This window comes from Canis lupus, chromosome 5, assembly GCF_003254725.2.
Source record: "Canis lupus dingo isolate Sandy chromosome 5, ASM325472v2, whole genome shotgun sequence".
Lineage (NCBI taxonomy): Eukaryota > Metazoa > Chordata > Mammalia > Carnivora > Canidae > Canis > Canis lupus.
The window spans coordinates 29,752,356-29,766,059 of record NC_064247.1 but is presented as its reverse complement, the minus strand read 5'-3'; the positions used below and the strand labels follow the sequence as shown (position 1 = coordinate 29,766,059).

Sequence of the window (13,704 nt, the reverse complement as noted above, 5' to 3'; positions counted from 1 at the left end):
GATTTATCGATTTGTTGATCTTTTCGAAGAACGAGCTCCTGGTTTCATTGAACTACTGGGTTTTTGTTTTTATTTTTGTGGAGTTTTTTAGGATTCTATATCATTTATTTCTGCTCTAATCTTTATTACTGCCTTCCTTCTGATGGCTTTCAGTTTTGTTTGTTGCTCTTTTTCTAGCTCCTTTAGGTGTAAAGTTAGGTTGTTTATTTGAGATTTTTCTTGCTTCTTGAAGTAGGCCTGTATGGCTATAAACTTCGCTGCTGGAATCATTTTTCTTGCATCCCAAAGATTTGGGAACATTTTGTTTTGATTTTCATGTGTTCCCATGTAATTTTTTATTTCTTCTTTGATTCCTGGTTGATCCACTTATTGTTTAGCAGCCTGTTATTTAACCCATGTACTTGTGCTCTTTCCAGATTTTTATTGCATTGTGATCAGAAAATATGCATGGTATGACTTTGATCTTTTTGACTATGTTGAGGTTTATTTTGTGACCTAATATATGACATTTTCTGGAGAATGCTCCATGTGCACTTGAAAAGAATGTATTCTGCTGTATTATGATGGAATGTTCTGACTATGTCTGTTAAATCCATCTGGTCCAGGGTGTCATTCAAAGCCATTGTTTCTTTATTGATTTTCTGTTTGGATTATCAATCTGTTGTTATAAGTAAGGTGTTAAAGTTCCCTACTATTATTGTATTACCATCAATTATTTCCTTTATGTTTGTTATTAACTGTTTTGTGTATTTGGGTGCTCCCATGTTTGAAGCATAAATAATTACAACTGTTAGACCTTCTTGTTGGATTGCCCCCTTTATTATTCTTTAGTGTTCTTCTTTGTCTCTTGTTACAGTTTTTGTTTTAAAGCCTAGTTTACCCAATATAAGTATTGTTATCCTGGCTTTCTCACAACCTGAGTTTAATTTCTCTACTTTGACATTCTCATTCTCAATAAAATTGATGAGGAAAAGAGGAAGGGGAAAGGATAGAGCAAAGGTAGGAGTACAAAAGACAAGCAGGTTATGCAGAATTATTACATCTTTTACTTGACTATTTGGTGACCATATCTACCTAGATTAGTCAACGTGGAATTTTAAAATCCATGTTCATCGTTTTGAGTAACCCTAACATGTGTCTGGCTTTTTGGCAAGCTGAAACTTAGAATTCCTGGCACTGTGGTTTGTATTTGGGTGTCACCTCCCATGAGTTTTTTTACACATGGAAGATTTTTATCACTACAATTTTCTGAATATAACTCGTGATGACTTCTGGAAACCCAGGGATTTAGAAAGGGAGCACGGTGGCAGTGAATGACAGCATTAGCTCCTGGTAATAACACAGTGAGTAAAAACACTTAGCAATAAAAGATTTGGAGCTGAACCTATAACAGAAGCATTATCTTTACAAAGTTTCCCAATAACTAATTATTATTTTTATTGGAAAAAGTAAGGAGAACAATTGCAGACCTGACTATCCTGGGAAGGTCATCTCTGATCCAGACCACACTGACTGACCCTGGTATTGAGGTGCAAGCAAGAAAGGGGGGAAGAAAGTCATGCCAGGAAGAAAGTAGAGAGTCTCACAAGGCATGTGGCCTTTGCCATGACCCCAGAGGGCCTGGCAACATCTGAGTCAGCTGACCCACAAGCACAGCCCAGAGCTAACATTTCAGCTCAAGCTTTTGCCAGAAGCTCGAGAACCAGTTGCTTTTAACTCCTCACACTTGCTTCTATAAATAAAACATGATGAAACATGAAAAAAATGATGGAAGTACCAAGGAAAAAACAGAAATGAATCAACATCCTGGAGTATAAAGATAACTGGGGGATCCTAGGAAGTTAATAATTCTTGCCACAGGCCTGACTTGATGATAATGCTACATCCTTGGCTTTGGAGCCAATTCCTAAATATCTACTTGCATATATTGTAGAAATAGGAGAAGCAGAGTATGATGAAGAATTGTCAATTGCAGATTTCTTGAATTAAGCCAAAAGAAGAAAGTGGGCAAATAAGTAAGAGTTCCCAGAGTCAAAAGGACAAAGTCTTTGAAAAACAACAAGAAGGGGGTGGAAAATAAGGTGTATGACCATCATAGCCAGTTGGCATTTGTAGATGGAAAAATGAGAGGCAAGTATTCACATCACAGACATGATATGCCTGCTCTAGGGATGCCTGGGTGGATGGAAAAATGAGAGGCAAGTATTCACATCACAGACATGATATGCCTGCTCTAGGGATGCCTGGGTGGCTCAGTGGTTGAGCTTCTGTCTTCAGCTTAGGACGTGATCCCAGGATCCGAGATCGAGTCCCACCTCAGGCTTTTGCAGGGAGCCTGCTTCTCCTTCTGCCTGTGTCTCTGCCTCTCTGTGTGTCTCTCATAAATAAATAAAATCTTAAAAAATAAGCCTGCTCTACTATGAATAACTTTTAGACTTTAAGATAAGGATGTCTAGTACACAATAATTATAAGATCATGGAGACAGGAATCATTGTCTAATCTTTCTGTAGCCCTTACCACAGGTAGTCCTGTGAGTTTATATTAACTGAACTTAAAACATCAAATTTCTTAGTTCCTTTTTCTCAGATTTTTGTTACCTTTATCTATCCCAAAGTAGTTATATTATCAGTCTGCTTTTAAATAATTGGCAAACACCTAAAATAGCACACATCACTTGCTTTATAGTTTATCACATCTGACACTAGCAACAGGAAATATATTTTACATGGCACAAGTCAGGCAATAAGAAACCCATTATTTTTAAAGTCCTGCTCATCCATTTTGCAGAAAATTATCATTATTATCTATTCAGGAGGTTTGGATACATCTGAGTATGTGAGACTATAACAGCAAAAACTTTTATTAAATATAAAATAAAATATGTTGCCACTCATCCTTTATTCTGAGTTTGTGGTTTTTACTTTTTACTTTTTTAATATTTTTTAAGATTTTCTTTATTTATGAGAGACACAGAGAGAGGGCAGAGACATAGGCAGAGAGAGAAGCAGGCTCCTCATTAGGGAGCACAATGTGGGACTCTGTCCCAGGACCCTGAGATCACAACCTGAGCCGAAGGCAGATACTCAACCACTGAGCCACCCAGGCATCCCCCAAGTTTGTGGTTTTTCATCACAAAAACTTTTACAAGATCTCACAGGTGTTCAGTGATACTGGTTCCACCTCTTTTCCTGGATTATCAACCTCTTCCTTCTTGTTGGTTATTTTCTCTCAACTTAGAGCACTCAATGCCATGTCTTACAACATGTACACGCATGTGTACACATGAACACGCATCTGTTTTTACCCTGTTTCCAAATCTATCTACCATAAAGGCTTTGCTTGGTTTCACAACAAAGTGCTTGGTGCACTTGTCTGAACCCATGGACTTCTTTGACTCACCTTCTATTCATTTCTCTGTCTACTCTGACTTTTGCCCCATTTTACTAGTTACATCCTAGTTTCCATATGCTAAAAACACATTTTGATACTTGTTTTCCTTGAATTCTTGTCTTAGCGATCCTTTAACGAATCCCCAGAATCATAACCCCAGGCTCAGTTTCTAGGAGCCCATGCTCTCGGGAGGAGTCTATAAGGGAGTGAGGTTTCCAGATGAAGAAGAGGAAGAAGAGACAAGGATGCAGCTTCAGGTGATACTGAGCCTCCACCTGTTCCCCCAGGGAACTCTGGAGCACGAACTACAGCATTTGTTCCACCTGCAGCAAAGGATCAGAGCCCTTGCCCCGAGGTCAGACACTGGGGTGATTGCTGGACCTTCCACAGCACCCAGAACCAGGGGAATCTGCTGAGGTCACCACAGCACCTGTGGAACTTTCTCCCATTGACACTCTAACTGCCTTTTCATTCCTGAAACATTGTCTCGGCTTCTATGTAGGTTTATGTCCCACATTCCCAGTGACTCAGCAGTCCTGCCGCTCACTGTCCTGTAGCCACTGTTGCTGTCACTCTGCACTCTTAAGGGATCTCACTCATGCACACAGCTCCAAACACCAACTGTATGCTGATGACTGGTGGCCTGGGTCAGATATCCAGAAAACAGCCCAAGAACAGGATCCTTGTTAAAGTGATTTATTGAAGGAGTGTTCTCAAGAGTAGGGAGGTAAGGGAAGAAAGATAAGGTGGAGAAATAAGCTTGCCAGAATGTCTGGCCAGGTCCCATCTGAAGGCCATCCTCGATCCCGTGAGAGGCTCTGGATGCAGACGCACCACTCATGGAAGGAGGCCGGGCCCTCTTCTGTCTTACAATGGTCAGTCTTTGGTTGGTCGGCCTGGGGGGTGGGGTGGGCAGACTGGGCTGTCCCTATGACTGTACCATTCCCATGGCTGCAGTCATGGCACAGGTGTGGCAGTGGCCAAGGACAGAGGCTTGCAATTAACCCCTGCTTATTCCATGTGCCTGGTAAATTAATGCCCCTTCCTGACCTGGACTTTCTCCAGTTTTCTTCCTGTACAGCCCCAGCCAGCCAGGGAGACTTTTCACCATGCCCTATGGACACACACACACCCTTGTCTTGCACAATTTCCCCTCCACACACAGCTCTGCCCACAAGGAGGATTTCACCTTGCCTGGTTTTCAAGGCCATCCTCAAGGGGGTGTAGAGAGTTGGGTGTCCACTTTTAGCCACCGTCCTTGTGATCAAGTTAACCGTTTCCTTCCTTCATCAGCTGGTCACGGGGCACCCTCCATCACCTGTCATATATAAATTGAGGCTGAAAATAAGCATCCACAATAGTGGTAGGTGATGAGTGTCTGGGCCACTTATCATGTTAGCCTACTGGTGACTTCTACACCAACCCTGAGATGTGCCCCCATCATAGGGTAGCTTCTCATTCACCTGATCTTATGACTTGGTATATCTAGCAGCAGCCAAACTCTGATGGGCAGTTCTGGAATTGTGGTCACATAGGCCCCATGGTGAGACACTGGGTTTCTCTTAGAGCCCAGTAGCATCCAGAGCTGTTGGAATCGTCTATAGTTTGGGGAATATAAAAAATAGTGAAAGAGAATAAAGGGGAAAGGAGAAAAAATTAGTGGGAAATATCAGAAAGGGAGACAGAGCATGAAAGACTCCTAACTGGGAAACGAACTAGGGGTGGTGGAAGGGGAGTGGGTGGGGGGTGGGGGTGACTGGGTGATGACGGGCACTGAGGTGGGCACTTGACAGGATGAGCACTGGGTGTTATTCTATATGTTGGCAAATTGAACACCAATAAAAAATAAATTTATAAAAAATAAATAAATCTCAGTTTCATCTTAAAAATAAAAGGAATCGTCTATAGTTATATAGGCTTGTCCTTACTCTGGAACTCTATGGGGCTGTACTGTGTTTCTCTCTTTGGTCTTCCAGAAACTCCAAACAGCATCTCTCTTTACCACAGGTAACATCAGAATTATGGGATCTGCTGGGTTGTATAGCCCAAGTGGCAGAACCGCTCGTTTTGCAAACTAGACCAGCTACAGTGACCTTTCCTGATCTTGATCTGAATCTCTCAGGGTGAAAAGGCTTTCATATCAATAAATAAATTGAGCATTAAAGTAACCCCATGTGGAGACTGTGTTGACTACAAACCCCAAAAAAGCCCTACCAAGCTTTGTGCTTCTTCTTTAGGGGCAAGGAGCAATAACCACCCCACTTTCTGGAAAGTATGTAAAGGTACACCCCAGACCATTAGATTCATAAACACTTTACATGTCACTAAATTCTCCTAGAAAACTATGTCAGGTTTTTTCTGCCTTTTGGAGCGGGAAATATTTTACCAAAGCATTCAGAATATGTGCCAGCTCTTACTCATCACATCCCATTGACATGACATCATTAATATAGGGGAACAATGGTCTTCTGCAGTATTTTAAGATAATCCAGGTCCCTTTGAACTAAATTATGACAAATAGTAGGATTAATGTAGCCTTGGGTAAGATTTTGTAGACTATTAACCCTTTCTTGTGACTATAAGAGATTAGCTTCCAATCTTCTTTCTTGATGAGTAAGCGCAAGAATGCATTTACTATATCGATGACTCACATCCCATGCAGGCAAAAGAGTGTTAACCTGCTCTAGCAAAGACACCATATCCAGCATAGCAACTGTTTTTGGCATCCTACTTGGTTAGATTTATGGTGGCCCATTAACATGAAGTCACAAATGAGACTTGAACTAATCCAACAGATTGTTCTGAGGCTGAAAGGCCTTTTCAGAACTGTCCTAAAATTAGGCCAAAAGCCTTTAAATCTCCCTTTAACAGCCAATCACTGACAGAATATTGTTTCTTGAACAAAGTAGTATAACATTGAATGATACACTCCCTGAGGTATATGGTAGGGAATGAACAAACGTATTACTTAGATGTAAATGACTGGGAATAACAAAATCACCATGAATGCACATTTATATATGATTATTAGGATGTAGGCATGGCACTCTACTAAATGCTTTACATGCATTATTTTATTCGATTCTCCTAATGGACCAATCTATAAGGTAAGCACCAAAAATGATGTTGAAACACAAGCAGGCTTGGATGCCTGGGTGGCTCAGTGGTTGAGCATCTGCCTTTGGCTCAGGGTGTAATCTTGGAGTCCTGGGATCGAGTCCCACATTGGGCTCCCTGCAGGGAGCCTTCTTCTCCCTCTGCTTGTGTCTCTGCCTCTCTCTCTCTCTCTCTCTGTCTCTCATGAATGAATAAATAAAATCTAAAAAAAAAAAAAAAACCACAACCAGGCGGACCTCAAGGTCCATGCTCTTCATCTGAAGCTATAACCAATAAATCCATAAAATGTAAGCAAGCCATTCTGAATTACAAAATTTTAAAAGAAAACTCCTATGTTTTGTAAGCAAGTAATCTCAATTTTCTTATTTCACCCAATACATCAACTTCTTAGAGTGATACTTAAGAGTCTATAGAATGCATTTCCATCCTACAAATATTTTCATGCTCTGTTTGATCTTTTGGCATCTTTCCAAGGTACCATAATAAATACTAGATGCTGATGTCCATCTAAAAGTACAGGGGAGGTCACTGCAGGTCAAAATTATATGGCAGGAGGCCGTGGGAAGAGAATGTTACTAATGAGTCACCCAACTTTTTAGAGACTATTTTAGACTTCTTATTAAAGCATGAGTATCTTCATATATAGTTTTTCCAGCAATGCTTAATTCTAGCCTCTCTTCCCTTTAAGAAGAGTTAGCTGCAGTGTAAGCTAGAAAGTGCTACACAATGTAAGAGAGAACTGCACACAGATGAAGGAAATTACTCAGTGTCAATTGACAAGGGAATCAAGCCATGACTTTCCTTTTGGAAAATAAAAGTTTATTTTTAAAGCTCAGTGATCATCATTCTTCTCCTGAATGTTAGGATGCTTCATATTGGATGTTGGGGAAACCGCTGGTTTTACTCCACAGGTGCTTCTGTCAGAGTGAGTCATTCATGGATCCTGGGGTGTGGAGGCCACCACTAGTGCAGGACTCATTGATGCCAGCGCTTGTGACAGTACCTTCCAAGAGCTACTCTGAAGGGTTGGAAGGGATTTTCATCCTTACCATCACCTGAATCCCTGTGGCTAACTAGCAGCTGTCACAAGTAGGCATTGAATAAGTTCAATAAAGGAATAGGTCTTACCAACTGCTATCACTCCAGTTGACAGCAATCACTAGTGAAAATTGTCTTCAGCATCTACTTACCTTAACCACTCTAAGTTTTAAGTATTTCTTGCCTCTGGACAGCTCTTAGATTTCCAGCAGCTGGATAACTCAAAGGTAATTTCTGAGTGCCACTTCTGTTGAGCGATTAAAAAAGGAGTCCATGCTGATTCCTCTAAGTAAAATCCTACACAGTGCTTTCCAACAACAACTCTCTTATGGGATGGATCCAAAGCTCTGTGGAATCATGATCTGAGCACAAATCCAATAACGCTATTCCTGTGTGCCAGCTTAGAGCCTTCCATCCTTGACTCTCTAAGGGAAGCTTTTTGGATAATTGAAGTTAACAGTAATTCAGCTCAGCAAATTCGGTTCTGAGTTCCTACTATGAGGTTGATGTTCTTCCATATACTTAATGTTTGGCTTATATATTTCTCCTGAGGACTGTAAACTAAGTTAAATGTGAGAGTGAAAGCTCCACATTCCCGTTTGCATATGGTGTGGTTTCTTAACAGTTCTATAGCACCTTGGAGTTCTATGTGTTTCCTAACTTAGACCTTCTCATCAGTTCTATGAGGCAGACATATTTTCATTTTACAGGTGAAAAAACTTAGAAGGAACATGTTGCCTGAAGTCACACCAACTCATAGGCTCCTTAGTACCCAGAAAACAGCAGAGCTGCATTTTCCAGGAACATTTTCCACTGGATCTCTGTTCTCTTTTAGGGACTATAGATGTTTTTTGCTGTTGCTATTCAAAGTGGGAAGTTTTTAATTTACTTATATATTCTATTTATAAATACTGGAAATACAATATATAAAACATCATTTCTCAAGGCTGTTTTACATTCTAATAGGAAAAATAAAACACATTTAGGTATCTATGAACTAAAACAGGAAGTGAAACGTCATAAAAGAGATCCAAAAATAAAAATATATAAGAGATATCATTTCCAGCTGGGAAAGAGCAAGTAAGATTTTCTGCACACAAAACATTAGAAATACACGATTAAAAACAAACAAAAAAATCTACCTAATGATCTTTGCAAAACAACTTACTCTTTTAGTAAGTTACAAGCTAAGGGGGAAAAAAAGAAGAAAACTATGACCCACATAAAGTTCATGACATTCTTCTTGTATCAAAAAAATGAATATGAAATACATATGCATAAATTTCTATATTGGCAATTTATGGATAGAAGAAAACAGAGGGTCTCCATCCACCCACCTTCAACTCACTTCTCATTGAAGAAAAGAGTCTAAATTGATACAAATTTACTAGCTTCTCAGTTTTGCAGATTGAAAACATATCAGAGATAAGTCTAGTCAATGCTGGCAGAATCATGCTCCTCCTGGCGACACCACATGTGTTAAGTGGATTCCATATTCTTCCTGTTCATTCTCCTGATCATGTATAACACAAACAGTGGTAGTCACGTACACCCCAAATCTGGACCAACCATGCACACATCCTCAGTGCCAGTGCAATCACAGTCTCATAGACACAGGTGGGGACTCATCAGTCAACATTGTGCTCTCATAGCTCATGCACTCATCAAAAACATACTTGCATCACCAACTAGCTTTTCTTGTTTTTCATGCCGAATTTTCTTCCAATTTTAAAGTATTATACTAAAAACAAGAAGAGACATAGTGTTTTTGCTTAAAGATGCAACACTTGGAGCTATTAGCTGTATTTTTTTGTTTTATTGTGGTTACACATGTCTCTAAGGACAGTTACTATTTGTTTTGATTTTTCTTTCAATGTTCCATTAGATAGGAGGCAAAATCATTTGTTTGAAAAATGTTGAATTCTTGAGATTAAAGACTTCAAACCATTAGAATAAAGTTGAGGTGATCATAGACTTGAAAATGGGAGTGCAGATAGAGTGACAACAGGAAGCTACGGCAGCACAGTTAAATGAGTCATAAAGCATATAAACTCATTTTGTGACAATAGCCAAAATTTAGATCATTGAGACACTAAATAAGGTTGTAAATAGAGTAGTCTGGCTACATTTCACACCTGAAGAGTGCTTCCTAAATTTGCACTTTATAACTCTTTGCCATTTGTAGTTTCGGATGTTGTTATATGCACATCATATTCAAAGCAGATATTTTCATTTCTCAGATTTAGAAACTGAAGTTCAGAGGGGAAGATTTTGAGCAAAGTCATATGATGATTGTGGGGGGAGCCAGGACATGGATCTCAGGCTTCCAATGCCTCTCACCACCGACACAGACCTTGACTGGTTTTAAAACTTCCAAAAATGAGAGTAGACCTGGCTTCCTCATGAAAGTAAGTAGTAGAAGGAGGGACAGCCTTCACTTGGCAGAAAGAGCCCTTCGACTACTGGTAGAAAATGTGTTCACGTTACTTAAATCCTTTTTTAAAGGTTAATTATAGCTACTCAAAGAAAAAAATAAGATTTAAATAAAGTGGGAAGGCTTGGGGTCATTGAATAGAAAGTTAAAGCTGGTTTAGGGTTATTTTATGGCAAAATTGAATAATAAAATAAGGTTTTTTATTAGTAGACAATGATTGTTGAGAACTCATTCCTCCCCAGGCACTGTACTAGGTGTTTTGAGCACACTACAGCACTGAATCCTAATGATGTTATGAAGGTCTTCATCTTACAGAAGAGGAGATAAAGAAACAGAGAGGCTACAGAATTTTCCCAATGTCACAAAGCTGAAAAGTGACACAGACAGGATGTGAATGCAGGAAGTCTGAGTCCAGAGTCTGAATCTTAACCATTCTACCTTTACTGACAACTAGTTACTGAATCCCAACTGCATCAAGATACTGTGCCAGGCATGTTTCATGCAATCTTTAGTATACCTAAGAATCCTGAAATAGATGTAACCCTCATATTATATGCTTCATGAATAGGAAAAACAAATTTTAGAGAATAGATGGGAAATAGGAGTGCCTGTCAGTGAAGCATCTGCCTTCAACTCAGGTCATGATCTCAGGGTCCTGGGATCGAGGCCCATGTGGGGCTCCCTGAGTCTGCTTCCCCCTCTCCCTCCACCCCCTCCCCTGCTCATGCTCTCTCTCTCTTTCTCAAATAAATAATAAATAAATAGAAATTAAAAAAAAATAAAATCCTTAGAGACTAGGTAGAAAATAACAGCAGCTGAGAAAGGACTTCCATAAAGTCAGAAGGGGCACAAGAGAAAGTGTTCTCCCAGAAGCCAAGGAAAGGAGCCTCTGATGGGAGAAGAAGGACCTCTGGCCTTACAGGAACCACACGCCAAGGAAAAGAAGATATTGCAGTGTCGGTCATCATTTCACCAATCACTTGGCAGGAGTCCGTTTAGGTAAGCCACTTTGGGCAGGGGATTAGAAGCAGATGGGTCAGTGCACCACCGTGAGGGGGACGAGTTAGGGAGAATGGTAGGGCAGCAGCTGGGAGGCACGTAGCAAGAGGTCCCTGTGGGCATATTGACATCTGAGCATGCCCAAGGCAGGCGGCAAGAGTCCCTGTGCAGGGAGACACTTGAGATGAAAGAAGGGGACCAGGCAAATCTCTGCAAAGAAAGATGGACTTCCCTGAACCCGGGGTGGGGGGTTGCCCCCAGGTAGGCTTAGCCAGTTCAGAACGTCTGCTGTGTCAATGGGGTCTGAAGAACTGGAATACAGGGCAAATTGCTAACATCTGAGTTCATGGGGATAGATGTTGAGGACCTGAGATGGCTGCTGGAGAGCCATCCGAGCTTCCAGGGTCATGGGAAGACTCTGAGTTCAAAGAATGAGGAAATTGCTATCAACCAAACCCAGATCAAAGCCTACTGAGAACACAGGGCCTGTGGGACAGGATTAGTAACAGCCTGTCATTGGGGAAACACAGCATGTAAACATGACACAAAATCCCACAGGACACCCATGTGTTTCGGGAATTAAATTTGTTAATCTTCACCATGTTATTTTAAGACACACAAAATTGTTGTGAGTCACTGGTTATGCAAAACTGCTCCAACCATGAATGTTGATAATCATTTCCAAATTAACTCCTGCTCAAACATGCGGCCTGCCAGCCCAGTTCCACCCCCAGGCGGTTTTACTATTATTTTCCGAGGAAACGTGGTTGATCCCACACATATTTTAGTTACCTCTGAGGCTCTAGATACCACAACTATCCCAGTACACACAGAGATGAGGAAGAGGTCTTCTCTGCTATTAAATTACACTCTTCCAAAATCATCCTGACCTAAGGAAGGCTCCTGAGTCAGAGCACTGTCGCAGCTAGATGGCTGTCCAGTGAAGCCTGCATCAGAATGACCTGGAGGACTTGTCTGAACAAAGCCATGAGCTCTATGCCCAGAATTTCTGATTCAGTAGAAGGATGGGGTCTGAGAATTCACATTCCCAGCAGGTGCGCAGGTACGCAGGTGCCACTACTGCTGCTGATCCAAGGAGCACACTTGGAGAATTACAGGAGGTTCAAGAAATAGGCTGTTGTATTTATGACATCACTGTCTAAAATTGATAATTTGTATGTGATGAGAAGTTAGCAGTTAAATGGAAAAGAGAAATAGCTCCTATTGTGTCCTGGTAATGGTAAGAAAAATTTGTATTAGAAACGACAAATACCCACCATTTGCTTCAACATGGATGGAACTGGAGGGTATTATGCTGAGTGAAGTAAGTCAATTGGAGAAGGACAAACATTGTATGGTCTCATTCATTTGGGGAATATAAATTATAGTGAAAGGGAATAAAGGGGAAAGGAGAAAAAATGAGTGGGAAATATCAGAAAGGGAGACAGAACATGAAAGACTCCTAACTCTGGGAAACAAACTAGGGGTGGTGGAAGGGGAGGAGGGCGGGGGGTGGGGGTGACTGGGTGACGGGCACTGAGGGGGACACTTGACGGGATGAGCCCTGGGTGTTATTCTGTATGTTGACAAATTGAACACCAATACAAAATAATTTATTTAAAAAGAAGAAAAATTTGTATTAGGTGATTTAAAAATCAGTTCTTTCAAAATACAAGAGACTGTCAGGATTCTTATCAATGGTAGCTGCTGGCATGGTGGTAAAATGCATGGTGCTAGCCCAGCATGGCAGGTCAACTTGCAGCGTCAAGAGCTTCACAGTGGAAGGACCATGAGCAGTTAAGCAGCCAGTGTCACTGGTGCATCCACAAAGGAAAGAAGGTCAGAAAGGAGCAAGTAGGGAGCACAGAGGAGGAGTTTGTGAGAGCCGGAGGCTTGAAAAGGCGAAGCACAATCTGCGCAAGGGTCTGACGCCCCCACAGTCTCCCTGTCTGTTCCGGGCAGCCTGTTGCAGACTGTGCAAGTGGCTCCTGGCTTCCCACTGCCAATAGCCTCTCCAGCCCTGGGGCCATGACCGTGGTCTCTTACCTTTCTTTGCACCTCCCAACAGTGGAAACTTCCTGTTGGAGTTCTTAACTAAACACCATTGCCCTCAGAGCCACCTAAAAGTGATATGTTTCACATGGTTTTATTTAAAGAGAATTCGTGTTATAAAACATTACTGGTGGGCAATTTGACGGTTTAAGTCAAAAGCTTTCTAAAAGTATATGACCTAGCAAATCCAGTTCTTGGAATTTATTCTGAGGGAAATCAACATGACTGTATCTTCAAACATTTAACAACATGGATATTTGTGAGAGCAGTCTTCAGGTTTTTCTTTTTTTTCAGTCTTTACTTTTAAAACACTAAAGTTCTATTTAATGATACAGTCTTTTAAAATCACTGGTAGAGGGATCCCTGGGTGGCGCAGCGGTTTGGCGCCTGCCTTTGGCCCAGGGCGCGATCCTGGAGACCCGGGATCGAATCCCACGTCGGGCTACCGGTGCATGGAGCCTGCTTCTCCCTCTGCCTGTGTCTCTGCCTCTCTCTCTCTCTGTGACTATCATAAAGAAATAAAAATTTAAAAAAAATATAAAATCACTGGTAAATATAAGCCACTTGAATATTGCAAAAGAATTTTTAATTAGCATAGAAAGATATTTAAGATATAGTAGACTACACTTCAAAACACAAGTTTAAACACTGTGCTCTAAGTTATTAATTTTGG

At 40.9% G+C, this 13,704-nt stretch overlaps 1 long non-coding RNA gene across 3 annotated transcripts in view; it reads right to left on the bottom strand.

The window, feature by feature from the left end:
* LOC112671549 (uncharacterized) overlaps window positions 1-9,124 on the bottom strand; it is a 34,027-nt gene extending 24,903 nt beyond the window's left edge. Inside the window, exons 1-3 of one of the 3 annotated variants that reach the window (XR_004815794.2) lie at window positions 8,884-9,124; window positions 7,699-7,793; window positions 4,581-4,709 (exon numbers count right to left, since the gene is read on the bottom strand). This is a non-coding gene — a long non-coding RNA (uncharacterized LOC112671549). The remainder of the gene's footprint in view (window positions 1-4,580; window positions 4,710-7,698; window positions 7,794-8,883) is intronic. The other 2 variants (XR_003143686.3, XR_003143685.3) reach the window with 2 other exon arrangements.
* Window positions 9,125-13,704: the final 4,580 nt, after the last annotated feature.